The sequence below is a fragment of the Canis lupus genome, chromosome 2, assembly GCF_048164855.1.
Source record: "Canis lupus baileyi chromosome 2, mCanLup2.hap1, whole genome shotgun sequence".
Lineage (NCBI taxonomy): Eukaryota > Metazoa > Chordata > Mammalia > Carnivora > Canidae > Canis > Canis lupus.
Window position 1 is genome coordinate 58,399,884 of NC_132839.1, and position 24,359 is coordinate 58,424,242.

Here is a 24,359-nt window from a genome sequence, read left to right on the forward strand (position 1 = left end):
TAGCTGTTTTAAGATACATCAAAAATCACTATCCACTGAGCAGGGAGCCTGGTGCAGAACTAATCCCAGGACCCCAGAATCATGACCTGAACCAAAGACAGATGCTCAACCGACTAAATCACCCTGCCCCCAGACTCTTTAGTTAAAAAAACAAAAAACAAAAAACAACAAATTTTAAAAAAATGTATTTTTAACCGTCTTAAATTGATCCCAAAATTTTTTTAAAGGATGAAAGACCCCCCTGGTACTCTGTGGGATATGATGTGGAAAAGTAAGTACTCTGACCTGCAAGTTTCTGGTGGGAGTGTTAATTGATATCATTTTTCTACAAGGAAATTTGACAATCTGTAATCAAAAGACAAGCATACAGCATCTACAATCAAGTAATTCTGGTCAGAATGTAGCCGAAGGAAATACTTTGTTTTGCACATAGATTCTAAATAGTAGGATGTTGATGACAGCATAGTTTATAATAGCAAAGGAAAAAAATCAAAGCCAGAAGTAAGTGATAGCATGTTCGGACAATAGACTGATATGTGCCATTAAAACAGGAATTGAAAGACCACATTTAGTATCATAGGAAAATATCTATAATAGGTTGAATAAAAACAGAGCACAAAATATGTACAACAACATGGATGTCAAAATTTAAGCCCGGGTTGGGGGGGGTGGGGAGGGAAACTATCTATCCCCAGCCAGTGACATTATAGAGATTTTGTTTTGATTTGGTTGGTCATTTGTTTCTGTTGTCTGTGTATAATCTTTTTTTTAAAAAGATTTTTATTTATTTATTCACGAGAGACACAGAGCGAGAGGCACAGACACAGGCAGAGAGCCATGCAGGGAGCCTGACGTGGGACTCGATCCCAGGTCTCCAGGATCACACCCTTGGCTGAAGGCGGCGCTAAACCGCTGAGCCACTGGGGGTTCCCTGGTGTCTGTGTATAATCTATAAGTTCTGGGCATGTATTATTTTTATAATGAAGAGGGAATAATAAAGCCAAACAGGAAAAAAAAAAAAAAAGAGGAAAGAAAATACTTAAAAGTAATGAAGATGTTCTAGCTGTTTGAAGATACATCAAAAATCACCATCCCAAAGATTAATGTCCCGTTCACATGGGAATAAAATAATGTTATTACAACTGAGATCTGTGGAGCTCTGCTAAGACCTACTATGCTCCAGAAATGTGCTCCTTCCTGCAGCAAAGACAGAGGCGGATGAGATACTGGAGGACCTGTTTTCCTTGCCCTCCTTTGGAGCCTGTATTATCTGATTGTAGGACCTGCCCCGCCCTGGAATGCATATCTTGTCTGTGATGTTTCTTGTGATGGCTCCCTCTCTTCCTCTCCACCCTTCTCTGACTTCCTTTCCTGATGGTGATGAAGCTGGTGCTCAGTGACAGTGTAACAGTGACAGCACTTGGGATGAAGAGCCTGGACTCTCCGTCCTCTGCTGGCTCCTGGCTCCTGACGTCTCTCTCCCTGCTCCTCCACTGCTGTCATCCCCTGGACCATGTCATCGGGTGGCACTCACTCATTTCTGGAGGGTGTGGTTCCCTTCCCTGCCTGCAGCTTCCTCTTCCTTTTTCTGACCCCTGTCTTCCCTGCACATTCTCTCGTTGCACACCCCTTCCTTGGTCAAACAGCCCAGAGTGGCCTCATGGACAGTAATTCATGTCAGTCAGATTCCTGGCACCTTAATCGTGTGTTGCACCCTCCACCATATGTTGTCCCTCTATGGTGCCTGCTTTGCTGTGTCCCTACCCTGGGTAGATCAAATATTTAACAAAACATTATCGAGCATCTATTCAAATCAGTGAAGAGTGGGGATATCCAGATCTTGTAATTTTTAAAAACTGCTTTTTAAAAAACACTGTATTTATTTGACAGAGAGCACAAGCAGGGGGAGCAGCAGGCTGAGGGAGGGGGAGAAACAGGCTCCCCATTGAGCAGGGAGCCTGACGTGGGGCTGGATCCCAGGACCCTGGGATCATGACCTGAGCTGAAGGCAGATGCTTCACCCACTGAGCCACTCAGGCACCCCTGAAAACTGCTTTTCTATTGCTAAGTATAGTAGGATGGGAGGCTGCTTAGTTCAGTGGATGGAGACGGGGTTCAAGTCCACGGTTGCCCCCTTGGGCAGAGTACGTCTCTGAACTCTGGTCACCCCATCTGTAAAAGGGAGTGACCGCACCTCCAAGGAAAACAGTACTTTGTAATCTGATAAGAGCTCAAAAGTCATGAAGGCAAACAGTTGTGCAGCCCATGAAACCCCAGCCCCTCAGAAACAGCCCAGTGCACCCTCCCTGCCCCCCCCCCCCCAGGCTTTGTGAGTGGTAAGTCTTATGACTTTACTGCCTGGGTGTCAGGATACTGCAACTATGCCCTTAATCAAGATGACCCTGGTTTTCAGGTCCCCAAAGCGGGGAACCCGGTTGCCCAGAGAGTTACTGGCCGACTCATAGGGCGGTGGCCTGGGCATCCTTGAGCTCGTCTTAATCTACACATTCTTACTCTGATTCACCAGCCCCAGCTCTGCAGCACAGAGATCCGTTCTGTTCCTGCACCCCCTTGAATTTGGGTTCACCAGCGATGGCTTTGCGTAGCAGAACCTGGTAGATGTGATTCTGGGAGGCTTCTCGGGCTGGATGCCAAGCCTCCCAGCTTCTGTCTGGCTCTCTTCCTCTGTCTCCTTTGGGGAAAGCCAGCTGCCATGCTGTGAGGACACTCATGCTACCCTTCTGGACAGAGATGTCAGAGCACCCTCTGGCCCTTCCAACCAGCTGTCAGACACCAGATGTCAGAGCAGAAGCCTTTAGATGGTGTCAGCCTTGGCCACCAGCTGACTCAGCTTAGGAAGGACCTCATGCGGGACCCACCCAGCTAAGCCCGTTGACCCCTGAGAACAATGAGGGATGTTAGATCGCCTGGGCTGCCAAGCTTTGGAGCGATTTGCTACATAGCACTAGATAACAGGAAAAGGAACATTTTGCATCATGCCCCGTAAGACCGTCTTTATTAGAACCCGTTGGAAGAAGTTTGCATTTAAGCTTGATGCCAGAAAGACTTGAGTGACTAAATGTCCCTCTGTTATCCACTCACTTCCAATGAACACTGTGAATACTATGGTCCAGATTTGGTCCTTTTACATTGGCTGCTGGAAAGCTCAGAGCCACATGCTGCCCTTTTCAAAGCTGCTGTGTGGGTGATCATTTGCAAGCATGGTTTGGTTTTTATTCTGTTTTGTGGCCTCTCTGGCTTTTTCCCTTCAATTTTAAATTCCCACTTTTTTATTTCTTTTTTTTAAAAAAAAGATTTATTTATTTTTTCATGAGAGACAGAGAGAGAGAGAGAGTGGCAGATGCACGGGCAGAGGGAGAAGCAGGCTCCCTGCAGGTAGCCCAATGCGGGACTCGATCCTGGATCCCAGGATCACAACCTGAACCAAAGGCAGGCGCCCAACTGCTGAGCCACCCAGGCTTCCCTAAATCCCCACTGTTATACTAACTTAAAATTTTGATATTCCTATAAGCTTTCTTAAATCATTTTTGTAAAAAGGTAGAGTGTAATTCATCTAAATAAATACAGTATTTTCCAGGAGCTGTACGGGTCTTACAAAAAGGTCAAAAATTGAATGAGACATGGTCTTGCTGTCAGGGGGAGAGAATCTTACAGAAATGACTCTCGTAGATGTTGTATAACCCTCATGATAGCAGTGACACGAGGGATGCCTCTCTCTGTGTGTGTCTCTCATGAATAAATTAATAAAATAAAAAGAACGATAACACAAGAAATGCAGAAAGTGCTCCAAGAATACAGAATAATTTGCTGCTGTGTGGGGCCGGTGGTAGACACCTGCTCTGAGCTGGGCTTTGAAGGTACAAGGGGTCATTCTAAGCAAAGAGCACAGTACAAAGAGTATTTTTTTCCCCTCCTAAGATAAATCCCTCCACTACTGCCATTGACCCATCACCTCCAGAATTATTCTAGAAACTTCTCATTCTATCAGCTTTCATCTCTACTGCTCCCTGGATTCCTTTCTTTAGCTGATAAGGATTTTCAAGTTTCCCTACCTTGTAAACAAATAAACAAACCCTCACCTTCCTGGCCCCGTCCACTCCAAGTTTCTGTGCACATTTATCCCTTCACTGCCAAGCTTTCGAGAAGAGTGGTCTTTATGCTCACTGCCTCCACTTCGTTCATAGTCAATAACCCCGTAGCCCAGTGGTTCTGAGACTTGTCTACCCATTAAAACGGAGTACTTTTTTAAGCTTCCAGAGCCCAGGCCGCACCTCAGAGGGATCAACCACAATCTCTGGTGGCAGGACCCAGGGGTTAGTATTTGAAACTCCCTGAGGGAATTCCAGCTTCAATTGGGAGTCCCTGCCGCGGCCTCTGGCAGCCTGCTCCCTCGAAGGCCACCAATCACATTACTCTCCACTGGCCCAAATCTAATGCCACCTTCTTATTCTTTACCCTGCTTTTTTCCCCCAAAGCATTTGTAGTAGTTGGCGATCAGCTAAGTACAAAGTCCTGGCATTCAAAGCCTTCCATGGCATGGCCTCTCACAAAACTGGAGCGTGGTGCTGCTTAGATACATGGGTTTGGTAGGACAGAAGAGACCACGCTGGGGCAGGGCCTGGTACCCAGAGATGATGCATGTTGTTTTGGAATGGGCAGCAGGAGGGTGGACCCCGCTTCCGACGGGGGAGCATCCTATGGGAGAAACAGCATGCCCGTTCGCTCAGCAGCGTGCCGCTCCTGGTGAGTGCCAGCACCACGGGGGGAGGCTGTTGGAGGCAAACGGGAACTGCTGCGGAGCATCCAGGGCGTGCTCATGCCTGCCTGTCCCAGGAAAGGCTCCATGGAGAAGGTGACTTCGGAGCTAGAGAAAGTATCCAGAGCTGCAGGGACATGCAGGGTCAGTGTCATCATCCAGGATGCTGGGCAGACTCTGGGGGAGAGAATTCATATTCGTGGAGCCCAACCTCTGTGCCCGGCAACGAATAGGAAATTGTCAGTTCGCAGTGCCCAGGAAGCGGACTCCGTCGCTGAGACAGGGATAAGCCTGCAGGAAGTTTACAGGGAGGGCTCTTGGCCTCAGCCTCTGTGAAAGGGAGGCAAGGGAGATGGGAATGAGCAGAAGGAGAAGCTGGTCGGTGAGGGGGTCTTGAGGAAGTCCTCACTGCCTGCACGGGGAATGCCAATAACTAGAGGGTTTGAGCAATTTCTCAATAGTCACACAGCTTGTGCATCCCCAAGAAGAAATCCGATTCTGTTTGGAGTCACCCTCGCTCATGCATTCTCAGTTCTGGACACAGAGTGATATCACCTCCGAGGATGTGCAAATTGGCTTTAGGGGACACAACGACTTTAGATATGCCAGTGTGATTCATGGCTCTCCAAAGGAGCACAGAATGTGGCAAATATAAACTATCATGTGTGTTCTGGAAATTTCCCAGGGCAAGATAATCAGGGGAACAAAAGGTCTACAAAGGTTAGCAAACACAGGTCTCAGGGGACTTGGGTGGGGTTAAGAGGTATAACATAGAACCAGATTATATGTACTGGAACTAAATTATGGAGGAAGTCAAGAATGTCGGGGCCAGACCATGGGGAGCCAGCTGGGATTTTCTAGCAGAGAAGTAGCATATATTTTAGAAATGCACCAGGAGCGGCGGTGTGAAGGATGGGGTGGACGGGCATGATGAAGGCAGCACGGGTGGGAGGCTGTGGCCACAAACCAATGGGAGGAGAGGACAGTCAGACCCTGCTGTTGGCCCGCCCTGAAATCCATGATGATTTTATCTAGAGATTCTTAACTAATTAATTCTTCAAAGGCTCTATTTCCAAATCAGGTCACATTCTGAGTTTCTGACTGATCGTGAGTTCTGGTGCAACTCTGTTCAGCTCACACCTGGATGTAGAATGTGGCTTACAGCAATTGATGGCGAGTAGTAGACGAGGCAGAGGACTATGTTTTGTTTATAGGGAAGGGGGTTTCTTCTATAAAACAGAGGAGACTTGGCCTCTTTGCAGGCGGGGAGGAAGAAGCTGAAGACTCTGGAGGGAAAGCCTGATAGAGAGAGGAGAGGGAGGACAGTAGAGAATCAAAAGCACCAAGAGAGGACCGGCCTCGACCAAAGACAACGTGTCACCTGCAAGGTGAGAGCATGAAGGTGAAGACCTGAAGAGGACAAGTAGGGAAGTGGAGGGGTCAATAAGCTGCAAGTGTAGTTATCTGCCGGGAGGACAAGCCGGGGTCAAGGGCTGGCTGGTTGGGCTACCACGTAAAGCTGAGGTCTCAAATGCTACCTCGGAGAACGTGTCGATGAGTGACTGTATGTTGAACAGCAGTGAGGACCTGGCTGAGGCTCTGGAAAGCCATTCATTGAGAAAGAACTTTGCTGAGTCATGACATTTAGCAAACGAGCCTGCCGTGCTTGGTCAAACACCAAACGAGGGAAATCTCAGGACAAGTTGTTTGTCTTTGAAATTACTCACCTAATTTAAAAGAGTAAAATCTAAGCATCATGTCCACCATTAAATCAGGAGAAGGAAAAAGCAGCATATGATTTAGCATTCAGTCGGTTTCATGTTCAATGCCAAAAAGAAAAAAATTCTAAGAATATTGAATGCAGCCCTGCTTTCAAATAATTTCCAGATCTGCAAACATGGGGGTGAGATTGACGAGTTACAATAAAAGAAAGAAATCTTGAGAGACTTGAGAGAGTAGTTGTGTTCTTCAATCAGGTATGGAATGGCAGAGGGGTAGCCTTTCTGCACGGTTTGTGCCATAGATTCGGGGGGATGGCTGGGCAGAGAAAATCCTGTATCTGCATACACTGCTATGCCTATGGAACTGGATGTGACTGCAAGAGCTTCTGTGGGGCTCCTGCAAGTCAGAGTGGTAATAATATCTGTTCACAAATAAAATTTTGTCAGAATCTCTGCAATCAGGGTCTGCTCAAGCTGTGTGTGTGTGTCTGTGTGTGTGTGGGAGGATAAGTAGATGGGATGGTGGGATCCTACATTCATATTTCAGATGCAGACAACCCTCCCTGCCCTGTCCCAAGCTCCACTGTCCATCAGGAGATGTAGAAGAGCCAGGACAGACTAGTGAGCTCTTAGAGCCAGGAGAGAAAAGAGCAAGGATGCCAGAGTGAGCTCAGCGTAAAGAAAAGCAGGAATCTCGTGACAGCTCTTGGCTTGATATTCTGGTCATCGCCAAGGCTCTAGGTTCCAGACCTTCCATTGCTCTGGTTAGGCAAGTCCAATCCTTAGAATTTTGAACTGAAGACAGTAGGTTTTTGCTATTAGTCTAAAGTCTTAGTGTCCTATTACCCTACATAACCTCACCCAGCAGGCCTTTGCCTTGGTTTGAATGCGCAACCACTACTAACCAGCCCAAGTGACCTGGGACTGTCACCCTCAGGTGCTATCACTTGGACACTGGTCCATGCTCTGCTTCTCCATCTGGAAGACCCAGAGAACAGGAACATCTGGTATCCCAAGTATGTTGAAAGATTTAGATTAAGGCAACCCACATACAATATGATTAAAGAGCACTGTGAAAATGTCAAATGCTATAAATATGGGTAATATAATGATAACTGAGAAGCAGCTTGGTTAATTGAAGCCAGTCCCCAGAGCTATGCTGTAATTATGGTGTGCTTGTGTCGGATCTGCCCTGAAGCATGGCAGGGACCTCTTATGCAAACAGGCAGGTCACATAATTTGCATCTCAGTCATTTCTGAGATCCGGCTGAAACCCAGGGGACAGTGAGATGCATTCTTAAGAGTTTTGATAAGTCCAGAGAATTTCTCGACCTGAGCACTGTTTGTGCGTCTGTCTTTGTGGCATGTGACCTCAGCCATGGATCGGCAGTCCTAAGAGAGACTGGGTCCTCTACAAATCCATCTGAGGGTAAGGGTTCAGGAAAAGGTTTCTTTCAGCCTGAATAGATGAGAAAGACATGTAAGACACCAGGGGTGAGGGATACGCCCTCGTAAGGTCGACAGTTCCTAAGTCAATAACTAGGACTTTGATGTTTACGATAACATTACCTCTTGTTGACATGTAGACCTCCCCATTCTCCATTCAGATCTTGATGTGTTGCTGTGTCCCCCAATAAGGCAGTTATGTTCTTAATTTGGCAGAATGGAACCACCGGAGCGTGGAACCCTTGTAGATCTGTTTATTTAAAGAAACCCTGTTGAGGAGTGAATCTGGATGGGATTGATGTTGAAATTTGCACCAGCCCCGCAGCGTGCCACAGACCTGGATACACACGCGCCGTTTCATTATGGGGCCTCTCACCGAACAACCTCAACTCCCAGGTCTTGAACACCAGCCACCTCTCTTCCCACATCTTCCACTTGCTTCCTAGACTTCCTCAAATGATCACAGGCCCCTTCTACTTAGCATGTCTGCATCTTAGTTCATTTCTTCCCCAACCCCCATCCCACTGAGCCAGAACCTCATCCCATGTTCCCAACTCAGTGGCTGGCACTATTCAGAAGCCAGAGCTCAGAATTTCAGTATTATCTTAGATTGTTTCTTCTTTTCCACCCTCTATTTGTGGGTTTTGCCAGCTCTAATTCCTGTCATACAAACTGTCATCCAAACTAATTCCTGTCATCCAAACTATGATCTTTCCTTGCCTAGATTTCTTAGTTTCCAGTCTCTGCCTTAATTCTTGATGCCCGTTACATTTGACCACGATGTTCCTGCTTCAATTATAAAATATAAAATCCTTCAGTCATGTCTCTAGATATCAGATAAGGTCTAAATACCTTCATATGGCCTCTAACTCCCTTCTTATCTCTCCAACTTCATCGCTTATCACTCCCCAGCTCACAGGAACCTCTCAATTCCGCAAATAGGCCGTACTTTCTATGCTCTCCCCACTAGGCTCCATGAGGACAGAAATCGTGTTTGTCTCAAACATCATCACATCCCCAGGATCCAGTTCTGTGCCTCATCCTCAGTCCACAGTGAGCTCTGTACACCTGGAGCCCTACTCCACGTTCCCTTCTAATTGGTCATTTAAAAAGAAGTTTGTCCTTTTAATCCCTGTAATCCTACCTTGAGCTCCTATCACACAAAGTCACCCTAACCTTTTGAGCCTGCATTTACTACACTCTATCATGACCTCCAATCCACACTATTACCAGAGAAGTGTGCATTATTACGGAGGCAGCCCAGGCTGTGTGCATCCTATAAGGCCTCCTTCCAAGCACTTTTCTCAGGAGCATGATGAGGCTCCTCTTGTGTAAGTCAAACCTGTCCTACATAGCAACTGGCTTCACAGGTTTGTCTGGATGTCTGTGTCTCCCTCTTCTTCTAAATCCAGTCTAAAGCTCTTCTGATCAGGTCACCCTGCTTCCATGATATAAACATCCATCCCAACCCTCCCAAGAGGTGTTCTTTCTTAGTCAAGTGACGGGGCTGTTTCAAAGAATGTTGGTGTTGGGCTTGGTTGCAGTGTAATTTAGAGACTCTGACACTCAGAATTTCTTCTTTATGACTAACAAATTAGCCTGGCTCTAATTCCAAATATTCTTCCCCTTTGAGCTCATCAGTGGAGGAAGGGAGAGTGTCACACAACTTCCCACTCGATCCCCACCTTGACCCCCTAACTAAGAGTAGAAACCCGTGAAGAAACTGGTCCCTTCCTGCAAGGCACCTGGCCTTGCAGCCTGATTCTCCTGTGTTTTCAGAGCAACCCCAGTCATGGGTGACTTAGAAATTCCACTTTATTTTTGAAAGTCTAATGAGATAAGGTTTTTTTTTTTTTTCTTATATAATCTCTATCAAAGGAGTCACTATCTATCAAATTTTAGGGCACATATTATTCAGAAAATAATGTCAAAAATACTTTGCCCTTTGCTGTGTTAAAAAAACAAACAAACAGATCAATAAGCTCTGAGAATGTAGTATACAGAAAGTCTGAACAAATTCATGTTAGATGCCATGTTCTCAAGGAACAAAGGGACTGAGATGATGGTATGAGGAAGGTGGTATGATTGGGTGGAATAGATTTTCAGAGTGGTTCTCTCCTTGGCCATCCTTCATCTTACCTGCCAATCCTCAGTCTTGGATTAACAGAAACACCTATCTCCTCTGTTCTTCATCGTAGACTGCCAAGCATTGCTATAAACTCAACCATGTTAGGCAACATCAAGTGTGCCCTCGGCACCACCCACAGTTCTTATTCTTTCTTGCTGCCCTGTCCCCAAGCCAACCATACCTGAGTATTGCAACTCCAGAGCCACAGATCCAGAGAGATGGAGATGGGCTGACCCATGCTCATAGGCTTTGCAACTCAAACCCTGCCTTCTGAGGATTCTTGAAAGAATTTTGAGATTTCTCCTGAGGCACAGGAGAGCTGATACCAGAAGTTTGATAGCACTTCAGGAGGTGCCAAAGAGGAGAGCTTAGGCTAGTCAACCAGAGCTGCGGAGAGAGGGATTTAAGAAGGGTCAGTCTAAGGAAGGACCTTATAAGAGCTCTCCAAAAATGGAGTGGGTTGTGTCAGGAGGCAGTTCCCTTTCACTGGAGCCAATTATATCAGTCTTATCTTCAACAGGTGGCTGAACTAGAGTTTTGGGAGCCCTTGTAACCAAGAGAGCTATTCTGTACTGTAGCTTTCCAATGTATGAAGATATTTGCTCATTACTTTATGTACAAGAGATATGCTTATCATAGCTAAAAGTGGGTTTCTGCATGGGGATCGGAGGATACAAACGTGAAAGGTCACTACTGTGTGGTATTGGAAGTGCCACACTGAAAGGGTCTGTGAGACAGCCTGTAGGAGGGTGAGTACAGCTGGAGGAGTTAGAGAAGGTTTTTTATAAAGGAGGTGGGTTTTCAGCTCAATCTTATAGAATTTGGCCAACGTGTTCACAAAGAAGAGGCGACATGTATAAAAGTGCAGAAGAATAAATATATGTACGTGTATATATGTACAATGGTGCAAATGATAAGAAGCTTTAAAAGCAGTTTAAGATCAGATTTTAAATGGCCTCAATGCCTCATGGCTGTCATGAAACAATGAAGTAAAGAACAAAGTCATTAGGTTGGTGTTGTGAACAGCTGTGAGGTGTTGCGTGAGCTAGTGTGGGTTCTGGAGTGGGAGCGGTTAGGAGAATTCTGAATTGGGGCCTTGAAGCAGGGAGTAAGGGGACAAGGTAGAGTAGGTAATATTTCAGAGGTAGGATTCACAAAGCTGAGAGATGAGTCTGAGGGAGAAGCAGGGCCAGTTGAATATGACTCAGAAATTTCTGGCTGGAGCAGCTCAGTGGAGGAGAAGTAGACCCACAGGACCAGGAGGTGGTTTGAATTTGATTCTGAGCACATGGAAGTAAAAGTGCACACAGGACATCCGGCCAGGGCGGTGGTGGTCCCCAGAAGTGCAGGCTCAGAGACCAATGGAGAGAAGCAGGTAACAAACGTCAGAGGTCAGCAGAGCGTGGGGGCCTCTGCTCAGGATCCCTCCCTCCCTCTTCCCTGGATACAGAACCCCTTTTGTCTGGGAATGGGGCTGACCTTCCTGCCTATGGTCCCAGACACGAGACTCTCACAAGAGCCACCAAGTCCACATACCACCATGCCTTCTGGTCACTGTTGCCTGACTCAGTGTTGGATCAAGGCAAGTGAGTATGATTCCTTCTTGGGGAATTTTTTTTTTTTTAATTTTAAGAAAATTTCCACCGTAGGTAAAAGTAGCATAGCACAACTAAACCCCAGGTACTTGATACGCAGCTTCAATAAGAATCAGCTCATCCCCAGTCTTGTTTCAGCTCTGCCTCCATCTACTTCCTCTCCCCCTGTATTATTTTGCCTTGAATTCCAGATACCTAAGGTTTTGCTCTCTGGTACTAGAAGGTGTGGGAGGCATGAAAAGACAGGTATTTCTTGCAGTCATGTTTCTATCACATTGAGGAAGCCAATTTGATATAAGAGAGGACAAAACTGGCATGAAGGAAAATTAGAGAGAAGGAGTCCTGGTAGTTTGAGTATCTGTGGTTCCCGATATTCCAGAGGCTTCTTCATTATTTGGAGGTTCAATCTGTGTATTCCCTAAGCCGAAAATTTCTCATCCCTCCTTACCCAGGTCAAATGGTACTTCTGTCCACCAAGCATCCAGACTAAGAAACATCCACCTCCCCCAACTGATGACAGCTATGCCAGTGAATATTTCCTACAGAAACTCCTTCCCTCCACCCGTGAACGTCCAAGTGCCCCGCCCTCCTTAGTGAGAGCTCCCATCACCCCAGAGCAGGGTTACCTACCTGTGAATCCCAGGCCCATGATCTCAGCACTGTCACATCATGACCTCTATCTTCTGTTGCTCTGCAGCTGTTTGGGTGCCCATTAGCGCTCTGCCCAGGCCTGTGAATCCCCCGAAAACAGGAGCTTATCAGTAGCTCTTCTCCCCCACCTTGCTCTCCACCATCGCACACAGTATAAGTTCTCATAAATCTGCTGACTGGATGAGAAAACATAGTTTGATTTTGTGAAACAGAAGCTCAATGCCACTTAACGCCTGAGAGAAATGGACAGAGAGACATTTACGGCAGTTTCTCTAGGGTTCTTTGAAATCAAGTCTGTGCCCCAGAGAGGGAGTTGATTGTGATTGTTCAGAAATAAAGCCCTAATAAAACCAAGAAAGCATCATTAGTCACATAATTTAATGAAAACCCAAAGGCCACCAACATGAAGCCGTACTGCTGCCCTTCTCAATAAACCCCCGTAATGGAAATGTACTGGACTGTGTTTTCCTCCGTGTAAAAACAGAATTGCATGTTTTCTATCAGATGCTTCTAGGCCTTGAGTGTGTGCTGGACTCCTCTGTGGAGTTCCACTTCAGCAGGTCTGGCCACTGTCTTGATGATGTATTTGTGTTGCCCACGCTGCTGGTTCATGGACCTCATTCTGAGTATGGCCGATGTGCACCAGTGCTCTGCAAGCATGAAACCACAGGAACGTTTCACAGCTACTCATACCGAGTCCCACCCCCAGATGTTGTGATTTAACACCCCTGGGGTGTGGCTGGGCTTGGAAATCTTAAAAGATCCTCAAGGCGGGTGCCTGGGTGGCTCAGTCAGTTGGGCGTCTGCCTTCAGCTTGGGTCGTGGCCTTGGGGTCCTGAGATTGAGCCCCTGATCAGGCTCTCTGCTCAGTGAGGAGCCTGCTTCTCCCTCTACTCCTCCCCCCCAGCTCATGCGCTCTCTCTCTCAAATAAATAAAATAAAATAATTTAAAAATCTTTTTTAAAAATATCCTCAAAGGATGTGAGTGTGCAGACAAGTTTGAGAACCACTGCTGTGGGACACCTGGGTGGTTCAGTGGTTGTGCGTCTGCCTTTGGCTCGGGGCATGACCTGGGGTCCTGGGATCGAGTCCCATATCAGGCCTCCTACATGGAGCCTGCTTCTCCTTCTGCCTATGTCTCTGCCTGTCTCTCTGTGTCTCTCATGAATAAATAAAATCTTAAAAAGAGAGAGAGAGAGAGAGAGAGAACCACTGCTGTATTTAAGACAGAATTAGACTCCAAACAGCTGGCTGTGGGTCTCACCTCTGCTACTTCTGGCAACTGAATTATCTTGGGCAAATCATCTCATTTCTCTGAGCAACAAGGAGGTGATAAAACACATTTGTTCTCTCTCTTTTCCTCCCTCTTGCTCTCTCTTTCTCTCTCTCTCTCAAGGAATAAACTAGATAAGGCATGGGAACATTTTGTAACCTCTGAAGTTTAGTATGAAGATGATTAATTGCTGGGGATGCGTCTAGATCAGAGCTCTCCAACATGATGACCTCTCACCATGTGTGACTGTTGACACTTGACAGGTGGCTAGTGCCACATGTTGAAAATATTTCAAATATTTTGGATTAAATAAAATATATTTTTGGTTTTTTTTTTAACATTTTATTTATTTATTCATGAGAAACACAGGGAGAGAGGCAGAGACATAGGCAGAGGGAGAAGCAGGCTCCATGCAGGGAGCCCAATGCGGGACTGGATCCCAGGACTCTGGAATCACGCCCTGAGTGGAAGGCAGATGCTCAATCTCTGAGCTACCCAGGCATCCCCAAAATATATTGTTAAATTAAGTTCACTTGTTTCTCTTTTCCATTTGTAATGGGGCTACTAGAACATTTAAACTAACATATGTGGCTTGTATTGTATTTCTACTGGAGAGTGCTGGCCTGGACACTTGACAACAATGGTAGGTAACAAAGTGTTAACCTGACATTCCTAAGTGCTAACGGAGGAATTCTAAACTCCTCCTTGTAAGCAAATAAATATTTAAAAGAATATCATGGGGGTGCCTGGGTAGCTTGGTTGATGAAACACCTGCCTTTGGCTCAGGTCATGATCTCTGAGTCCTGGGATCGAGTCCTGCATCAGGCTCCCCGCTCAGGGAGGGGAGTCTGCTTCTCCTTCTCCCTCTGCCTGCTGCTCCCCCTGTTTGTGCTCTCTCTGTCAGATAAATAAGTAAAATCTTAAAAAAAAATAATGTCTTGGGATGAATGAGCTACTTCTATGTCTTGGCGGTCCAGTAAACAGAAGCATATTTAGTTTCAAGGTGGTGCAAACATGGAATTAGGTTCTCAAAGGCAGAACTCAAAAGATAAATTTTGTCCTCAAAGGGAACAAGACATGACTTAGCACTGAAACAGGCACGGCATGGAAAAGCACAGTAATTGCAAGAGGAGCATGGCAAACAGGATCTGGTTCCTCTGCTCTCATCCTTTCTTGCCCATGTGCCTTCTGGGCCTTTCCGTGGTCCTACAAGACAGCCTGACTTCCAGCTGTCCAGGCTTCCTGGCCACAGCTCAGAGCAAAGAGCATTCTGCCCTGGGTTTAGGATGATGATACAAGCAGCCCTGCCACCAGGGCCACATGACCCAGCAAATTCCATGGTGCCGAGGATTTTATGGCAGTTAAGGAGTTCATCTGAGGTCAGAGAGTCCAGCCCCTCCCCCGGGATTCTGGAACAAGGCCATGCCATCCTCAGCAGAGAACTATTCTCCATGTGAAAAGCAGATCATGACATGCTGCTGGGTCTTAGGTGAGAGTGTGTTGGATGTGAGTCACTGAGCGACCAAACCTGCCATTAGGATCCAGGTGCTGGCAACCACCCCTCAAGCCATTGGGTGGAGTAGGCACAACAGCAGTGCACAATGGGAACGGTGCATTTGAGGTTAGGCCTAGACAGGTCTGAAGGCACAGGTAAGTTCTACAAACAGGGCACGTACCAAGTCACCCGCCTCTGGTGCACTAAGGCAACAGCTCGTTCACACCCATGGCTGACTGGCTGGTGAAGGAAGGAAGAACGGGGTCCTAGATCATGAATCCATTAGCTCAGTATGTTGGTTCGTGCCCCACAGGGGCTGCATCCTGGGACAGTGATGCTCAGGGATAGTCCCAAGAATAGCAGGAAAGGAACAGAGAGAGCCCTTTGATGAGCAGGACTTCTGGTCATGTCATGACATGGAAGGAGAAGTGCTTAAGATAATAAAATTGTCATCTTGATGAGGAGAAAAGCAGACCTACAAAAGGAAAAGCAGCCTTGCCCTGTGGTATTGGTTACCTGGTTCAGCTTGTGGGGATGACTTCTAAGCGGCACTGGCCACTCAGAGCCTCTGTGTGCTCATGTGTAGCAATACTCAGGTGGCCGGGGGGGAGGTGCACCGAAAGCCATGAGATGGGTCCAGCCAGGATTGAGGTTTTGCCGTCCAAATATGATGGAGGGACAAAGGGCCAAGGGAAATGATGGTAATTTAAGGAAGTGATTGCAATGGTAGCAAACAAATGTAGGATGGGGAAGAGGTATTGAATATAGAATGAAGGAGGAGAATTCGAGGATTGAGATCATAGGGTTATTGAAGTGGATTCCAGAGATAGTAGGTCAGAAGGAGAGCAGGGTGCTTGAAATGAAGTTTCCAGCAAAGGTAAATTTACCAGGTGTGCTATGTCTAGGTCATGATGATGGCAAGGGTGTGCTCTAGGGTGGAGAAAAGGAGGTTAAGGAAAGGCAAGGCCAACACTGCATAGTTAGATGCTGAGGTCACCAAGAGTTAGGGCAGGAGTGTGGGTGGAGAGGAAGACAGAGAGCCAGGGCTCAATCCCTTCATGAAAGGGGAGAAGTGACCCAGAGGTCAACTGGTATCTGCAGGGAGGTAGGAATCAGGTCACAGTGCTGGGTGGAATGAGCTGGAAGGCGCTGGGTGCAGTGAGGGAGGGAGGGGAGAAATCAGAAGTGATTCAGAAGGGACAATGGGGACCCAATAAGACCTCTGGACTTCCCTTCTGCTGGCTCTCCTGTAAATCCACAATTGGGCTTGGTTTAAACAGCTATTAGTTACTAAGAACGTATTGCTCAACAATAGCCAAACTATAGAGAGAGCTTAAGTGTCCATAGACTGATGAGTGGATAAAGAAGATGTGATATATATCTGGAATACTACTCAGCCATCAAAAAGAATGAAATCCTGCCATTTGCAATGACATGGATGGAGCTAGAGAGTATTATGCAAAGTGAAATGAGTCAGAGAAAGACAAATACCATATGATTTCACTTTAATTAAAAAAAACAAAACAGATGAACACATGGGAAGGGGGAGAAAAGGAGAGAAGGGGTGCAAACCATAAGAGACTCTTAACTAAAGAGAACAAACTAAGGACTGATGGAGGGGTGTGGGGGGATGGGCTAGATGGGGGATGGGTGTTAAGGAGGCACCTGTTGTGATGAGCACCTGGTATTGTATGCACATGATGTACCACTGAATTCTACTCCTGAAACCAATATTGCACTGTACGTTCACCTAAAATTGAAATAATAACTTTTTTAAAAATTTATTTATGATAGTCACAGAGAGAGAGAGAGAGAGAGAGAGAGAGGCAGAGACATAGGCAGAGGGAGAAGCAGGCTCCATGCACCGGGAGCCCGACGTGGGATTCGATCCCGGGTCTCCAGGATCGTGCCCTGGGCCAAAGGCAGGCGCCAAACCGCTGCGCCACCCAGGAATCCCGAAATAATAACTTTTAAAAAAGAATTTATTGCTAAACACAAGGAAAGTGTAACCCTCTCAGGTAGGTATTTTTCCCATTTTACATATTTGGAAACAGTGAAATTCCTTTACCCCTGTGCAGAAAGTAGAAACACAGCCAAGTGAGCAACTTGGGTGCACTTGGCTTAAAATGAATAAGTAACTTAAAGAGAAAACTTTCATTAAAACTTCCGATCTGGGGCACCTGGGTGGCTCAGTGGGTTAAGCACCTGACTTTGGCTCAGGTCGTGATCCTGGAGTCCTGTGTTTGAGCCCCACATCGAACCCCACATCAGGCTCTGAGTCTCTTTTGCCCTCTGCCCCTACCCTTCCATGCTTATTCTTTCTCTCCCTCACTCTATCTCTTTCAAATAAATAAAATCTTAAAAAAAAAAAAGTCCAGGTCTTTGTGGAGTTGGTGAGGAAGGAGTTCTTATTATGAAAGCAATATATGTTTGTTATAATGTGTGAATACAGGCAGGCCAAAGAACACAAAGAAATGGACAATCCCAGTCTATGGAGTCAACTGTCACTAATTCATCATGTGTTATTCAGACCATGCATATGCATATATGCATATACATACACAAAGAGTTACATTTCTGCCCAAATAGAATCATATTCATTCTTTAGTTCATCATAATTTACTTAGACAATCCACCCATTTGGAGACATTTATTTTGTTGAATTGATGTTTTTTAAATCTTTCCACATTTAGTTTCCATGCTACACTACGAATTTAACCAATTGTTTTATTCTGCCTTTATTTGAACATTTTTTTTCTTATGATGTTGCCATTTGCATTTTTTAAGGTTTTATTTTTTTAGGTAATCTCTACCCCCAACATGGGGTTCAAACTCACGACCCTGAGATCAGGAGTTGCAAGTTTCTCTGAGCCATCCGGGTGTCCCAATTTGCATTTTTTAAAAATTAAATAGTCCATTCTTTCTGTTCATATTTCTTTTATGAAAGGTCAAAAATCATAGAGATAATATTCTATGTCAAAATTGCTACAGTGCTTTTAGTAAACAACTGCTGACTCCTCTTCAAGCGGTGTCCTACAATTTTTTTTTTTTTTTGGTCAGCATGATTCTTGTGTTTTGAGGTTGGTTGCCAAATTTGGAATTAAACCCAACCACTTTCAGACTCTGCTCTGCTCTGTTCCAGAGGACAGAGAGGATAGGTCAATCCTCACCTCCTCTCTGTACTAATTATGTGCTAGAACTTTCCCTTTGCAGATTTAAGCCAGAAAGTCATATTTAAATGCACAATTTCTAGCTTAATTTGTGAAATCTAGTAAGCATTCCTTTGGAATGTTTCTCTAGGTTTTTTTTTTGTTTTTTTTATTTATTTATTTATTTATGGTAGTCACAGAGAGAGAGAGAGAGAGAGAGGCAGAGACACAGGCAGAGGGAGAAGCAGGCTCCATGCACCGGGAGCCCGATGTGGGATTCGATCCCGGGTCTCCAGGATCGCGCCCTGGGCCAAAGGCAGGCGCTAAACCGCTGCGCCACCCAGGGATCCCTCTAGGTTTGTTTTATTTTTTTCAGATTCTTATTATTTTCCCTCTGTTACAGTCATACGTTTTCAGTATGTTGATATTTCATATCACATGAAAACCACTCCCATTATATGCAATTCCTGGTGCTCTTCCTCTCTGAGCCTGGGTGACAGCCCCTCTGGGATGAAGAGCATCCCGGGATGTAATTAACCTTCTGATCTCTCACCTTTTTGTGGGCTCCGTATGGAGGTGGACAGAGTTGAATTGAAGCTCAGAAACTCTCTCTAAACTACGGTGTGTGTAAGTGGGGCCCACACAGAGAGCAGACATCTGGCCACGTGATTGGAGGTTGGGGCTGCCATGAGGCCGGTGGGCTTTGGCTGAACCTACACCGTGCATGAGGAGGCTGAGAGCCCGGGGCAGCAGGAGGCTGCAGAGCTGAGCAAAGATTTCAGAGACCATGCAGGGCTGAGCAGGCCCAAGTGCAGGAGTGGCCAGAGGAGACGTGCTCAGTCAGCACCTGAGCCCTTGGCCGAGACTGGGAAGGACCACACCTGGGAGGAAGGGCTGTACACTGACAGCCAGAATAAGATAGGAAAAACCTGCCCTAACCAAGCCTGAAACAATGCTGACGTCTCAACATGACCAAGGCAATCCTCTGGTGAGTTCACTGGGTGCAAGAGCAAAACCTAGCACTTGCTGGAGGAATCTGACCATCAACCACCTCTGTCATCTGTCATGTACAGTATTTGGCATAAGAATCCATGGACATGAGCAGGGACAGGGTTAAAGAGACCAGCGATCAAGAAGGGAAACAGTCCATACATGTGGGGCCCCGGGGTGACCCTGACACTGGAGATGATAAAAGCCCTGATACGGGGCTTCTTTTGATTTGTATTTTTGAGAAAATAGAGGGGAAATGGATGAAAAGAGTAGACATTTCAATAGAGAACTAAAATGTTCTTTTAATTTTTTTTACATTTTCTTTATTTATTTGAGAGAGAAAATGAACACGTAAGCAGGGGGAGGGCGAGGGAGAAGCAGGCTCTGAGCAGGAAACCCGATGTGAGCCTCAGTCCAGGGCTCTGGGATCATGATCTGAGCCAAAGGCAGGTGCTTCACTGATAGAGCCACCCATGGGTCCCTAAAATATATTTTTAAAGGATATTCTGGAAATCTGAAACATAACACCTGAGCTAGGTACTTATTAGAATGGCTTCCAGGAGACAGGGCACAGCAGGGAACAGCATTAAGTGCGGTAAAGATAAATTGATAGAAAATACCAGAAATGAAGCACAGGGGTAGGGAAAGAGCAGAAAAGTTCCTCTTGTCACTGTTGTCCAAGATAGCCCCGATGAGTAAATTAGATCCCCAGGCTCATTAATAATTAGAACTCACACTTCTGGGGCACCTGGGTAGCTCAGTGGTGGAGCGTCTGCCTTCCGCTCAGGTCACGATCCCAGTGTCCTGGAATTGGGTCCCCTCAGGGAGCCTGCTTCTCCCTCTGCCTGTGTCTCTGCCTCTCTCTGTGTCTCTCATGAATAAATAAATAAAATCTTAAAAAAAAAAAAAAAAAGAACTCGCACTTATTTCAGGGTTTGGGGTGCTCCTCCTTCCCCAGCTCTGAACCCTACAGACTGAAGTCATGACTACCTCTCCTCACACCTCTTACTGACCGGTCTCTGGCTCTCCAGAGCTAGAGCAGGGCACACTGGAGAGGAGAACACAGACGGGACACTGCTCCATGGGTGACTCTGGTGAGTGGCCTCCTCTTCCCCTGGGCTTGGCTGGGTTGGAGGTTTAACCTCTCTCTTCCGTGGCACTTAAAAGGCTTCTTCAGAAACCCCTCTGCTCCCCATCTCTGGGGTGATGCATTTCTCCTGATTAGTTGCTTCCAGCTTCTTCCTTACCCTCTGAGAATCCTGTGGTCCAAGCCCCCTGATGGACTCCGCTTGACCAGGATCTAAGAAGATCCTAAGCTGGCACTCTCTCCCTCCTGCCATCAGAAACACTCATCTGTTTGTTTGTTTGTTTGTTTTTGGGGGAGTCCCAAAATAAACTGGGAGGGCAGTCAGACCCCAGAGCCTGGTTGCCAGAGCGGCCACGCCAGTGTTTCCTAAGTTAGATTCCTTGGATGTCAATCAAGGGTCAGTCCCTTTGTTTCAGAAACTTGTAGACACGTGCCTAGATCTCCTGTTGTCCCTTCATAACCTGTTTTCCTAGGTTTGAAGTGAGGGGCAGTCTCCCCGGACACCCCAGGCTCTCCAAACCTTTTGTAGCCTGGAGGTAGGTGGTTGCCTAAGGCTCACAAAATCTTTTGCAAACCCAGGTGGAGGTCTCCCATGTGACTCCCAGGTTGTCCCAGGGCTGTACAATAAAGGGTTAACTCAGCTGGCTTGGGACAGTCGGGCTTGCACATTCCAAAGAAAGGACTGGCCCTTCTTGGTCTCCTGTGACGTAACTTATGAGCCCCTGGAATGTTGTGCCTGATAAGAGGATCTTTTGCATACCTGGGACCTTGGACCGCACCCATAGCTTCCTGTTAACAATGTGATTTATGATGAGGGCCTCAGGCCACACTGTATCTCTTTGACCCCTGGAGATCCAGAGACGAACTAGTCAGTGACGCAGATGCTCCGTGCCTGCACCACTGACCCCAGATAAACCCTGCACAAAAGCACTCCAGGGGCGTTGTGTGGGGAGCTTCCCTGGTCTGGGGGACTGTGTGTGCATTGCCACACCTCATTTCTGAGAGAATTAAGTGCTACCTGTGCAAATCCTCTGGGGAGAGCAAAGGAAGTCATCCCACATTGCCCAGACTCTGCCCTTCATAGCTTTTCCCTTTGCTGATTTTCCCCTCTGTCCTTTTGGTATACCCTACACTGTACGCACAGCAGCTTTCCGTAGACTGAGATTCATTCATTCATTCATTTATTTTATTTTATTTTAGACTGAGATTCTATACATCCTTCTGAACCGTCGAATCTGAGAATGGTTCTGGACACCTCGACACTGAGACCAACACTGTATGCAACTACAATAGTTAATTTCCTAACACAGTTATGGTCAGAAAATGATGGAGATAAATCTAACAAACACCCGTGGACTCATCACACAGAATAAATAAATACATTTTGTCTTTTTGTTGTTGTTTTATTTATTCATGAGAGACACAGAGAGAGAGGCAGAGACACAGGCAGAGGGAGAAGCAGGCTCCATGCAGGGAGCCCGATGTGGGACTCAATCCTAGGACCCCAGGATCACGTCCTGAGCTGAAGGCAGACATTCAAACACTGAGCCACCCACGTGTCCCCATTTTGTCATATTTGCTTCACTTTTTCCTTAATTTTCTTTCTTTCTTTTTTTGGATTAAGAAATAAAACCTATTAGATGAAATCAAATTTCCCCGGGAACTCCCCACCCCACCCCTGTCCTGGTCCTTGTGGCAATCACTACTCTCAGGCTGGTGTGTAGTCTTCGTTTTTGGGTTTTATGTGTTTTCTTGTGTATGTGTACCTCCCTTTACGGAGTCGTAGAGCATCCTGGCCTATGGGGGTCTTGCCATCACTCCAGTTTGACAACCACCTGGGTGAAGTGCACATCCTTAGCTTAATTCCAACCCAACAAACATGCATTGCGTGGTGTTATTCAATGCCAGGCACTGGTGCTGGGGACACGTTGAGGTCTGTCCGCTACTCTCATGGACCTTCTATCCTGGCCAAAATAGTAACGATAAAGCTTGTTGACTTCAGTACATGTTTCCTGAACGGTCCTTCCTAAACACTCATGGTTCCCCTGTGAACTGCGGCTTCTTCCACCATGTGGAGCACAGCAGGGGCCTCTCCTGTGTTAGGATCAGATCAAGGGTGTAGTTGGGGCCAAGTGTTTCTCAAGGGCTCTGGGTGCCCTGTGCAGAGAGCTGAGCAGTGTCCTGGGCTGGCTGAGACCCCCGAGGGGGCGGGCCTGGCAGCCCAACAGTAGAAGGAAAGCCCGGGTGTCCTCCTGGACTTACTCAGGAAAGCTTACCAAGCCACCCGTTCCTTGCACACCAGGTGCAGTGCTCTGTATTATGGCTTGATCAGACCTCGCTACGTCTGTATACAGGAGGTGAATGTAGGTGAGACATGCTTTATTGGCTGTTGATTTGCCTTGATGAGTTATCCTGTGTTTCTAGACCTTGGTTTCCTGATCTCTAAGATGAGGTGGCTTGAGAAAGACTAGGCAACCTCTCAGGGCTGTGCCAACCCTCACATGCTAGGCCTTGAAAATTCTGTGGACCTCAAAACAACAACAACAATGAGAAGCAGGAAATCCCATGAATCTCTAAGACTGGCGGAAGATGAAGATATTGCACAGACAGGTGATTGGGTCTCAGCATTAATGGTTTTCCCTGGAATATTAGGAATACTGGTTGTTTTTTTTTTTTTTAAGATTTTATTCACTTATTCATGAGAGACACAGAGAGAGAGAGAGAGATGCGCAGAGACACAGGCAGAGGGAGGGGGAGAAGCAGGCTCCTCGCAGGGAGCCCCACGCGGGACTCGATCCGGGATCTCCAGGATCAGGCCCTGGGCTGAAAGCGGGCTGCTCTCTTTTTATTTTTTTTTTTTAAGAGTTTATTTATTTATTCATGAGAGAGACACAGAGAGAGAGAGGGGTAGAGACACAGGCAGAGGGAGAAAGCAGGCTCCACGCTGGGAGCCCGATGTGGGACTCGATCCCAGGTCTCCAGGATCACACCCTAGGTGGAAGGCTGGGCTAAACCGCTGAGCCACCCGGGCTGTCCAGGAATAGTGTTTTTAACAATGTGAGAGCAAATTAAAAAAAGAAAAAATGATCCCGATACACAGAATATCCCTGAATGATTCTTCCCATGCTGCTGTGAACAAGATCTGTTCAGTTTTCCACTCACATTCATTCGATAACCATTTACTGAGCACTTCCTAAGTGCCAGGCTATTTGTTGTGGAACGGAAAAGGAGAAAGGAATTGGGGTAAAAGAGAGGCAAAGACAATGCAAAGGAAGCCCACATGTGGAAAAGCCTCCCAGGTTGGAAAGATCATGGAAGTCTTCCTGGAGAAGGTGGCACAGCAAATTGATTCCCTAGGTATTTATATTTAATCAGTATGCAGTTTTGATACATTACTGTTCCATATCCTGCACAGTGTGAAGGTCGTGAGGTTACGGTGATGAATACAACAAAGCCAGAGTCCGCGTCTGCAGAATTCCCACCAACATGGGTCACCATAGTGTGTGATGGAGGGGATCAGAGGGTGCGACAGCCGGAGGAGGGACACCTCAACACCTCAAGGAAGGGCTTGTGAAGGCTTAGGGAGACAGAGGCAGGGCCAGTCTTGTGCCTAAAGGACATACAGGACCATCATCCCTTATGTGTGATTTGAAAACTCGTCTTGGAAAAAGGGAGAGGAAATGGGACCTAAGGTGTATGGACAATCGAATTTTCCAGTTTCCAGTTTCTCCTAAAGCGGAATTCACTTCTGTGCCGGAAAGCCACAGGCCACAGAGGAGAATAAATGAGACACAAACACACACACACACATTTCGCTGAAGGGCGGTCCGGAGACAAAGGCTCCTCCAGGACACACGCCAGCTGATGTCATCATGAGGTCAGATAACATTACTCATCACTATCCTGCTAAGGAGCGGAAAAGTGGGGAAACCCGGGAAAGGGTGAGAAAATTGCAGATTACAAACCATTCCAGGCACAGCCACTGTACCAGGCACCTTCTGTGTGTGCTCTCATCAGGCATCAAAGGGAAGATTCTTCTGGAAGCTG

General features: G+C 46.5%; 1 long non-coding RNA gene across 2 annotated transcripts; it reads left to right on the forward strand.

Annotated features, from left to right (window-relative positions):
• Positions 1–11,017: 11,017 nt before the first annotated feature.
• On the forward strand, positions 11,018–21,670 carry LOC140618952 (uncharacterized). 2 transcript variants are annotated; one of them, XR_012018934.1, is made up of 4 exons: positions 11,018–11,658; positions 12,120–12,195; positions 20,184–20,319; positions 21,513–21,670. It is a non-coding gene; the product is annotated as an uncharacterized lncRNA (long non-coding RNA). The 2 variants fall into 2 exon arrangements; XR_012018929.1 differs by lacking the exons at positions 20,184–20,319; positions 21,513–21,670 and adding an exon at positions 12,365–13,302.
• Positions 21,671–24,359: the final 2,689 nt, after the last annotated feature.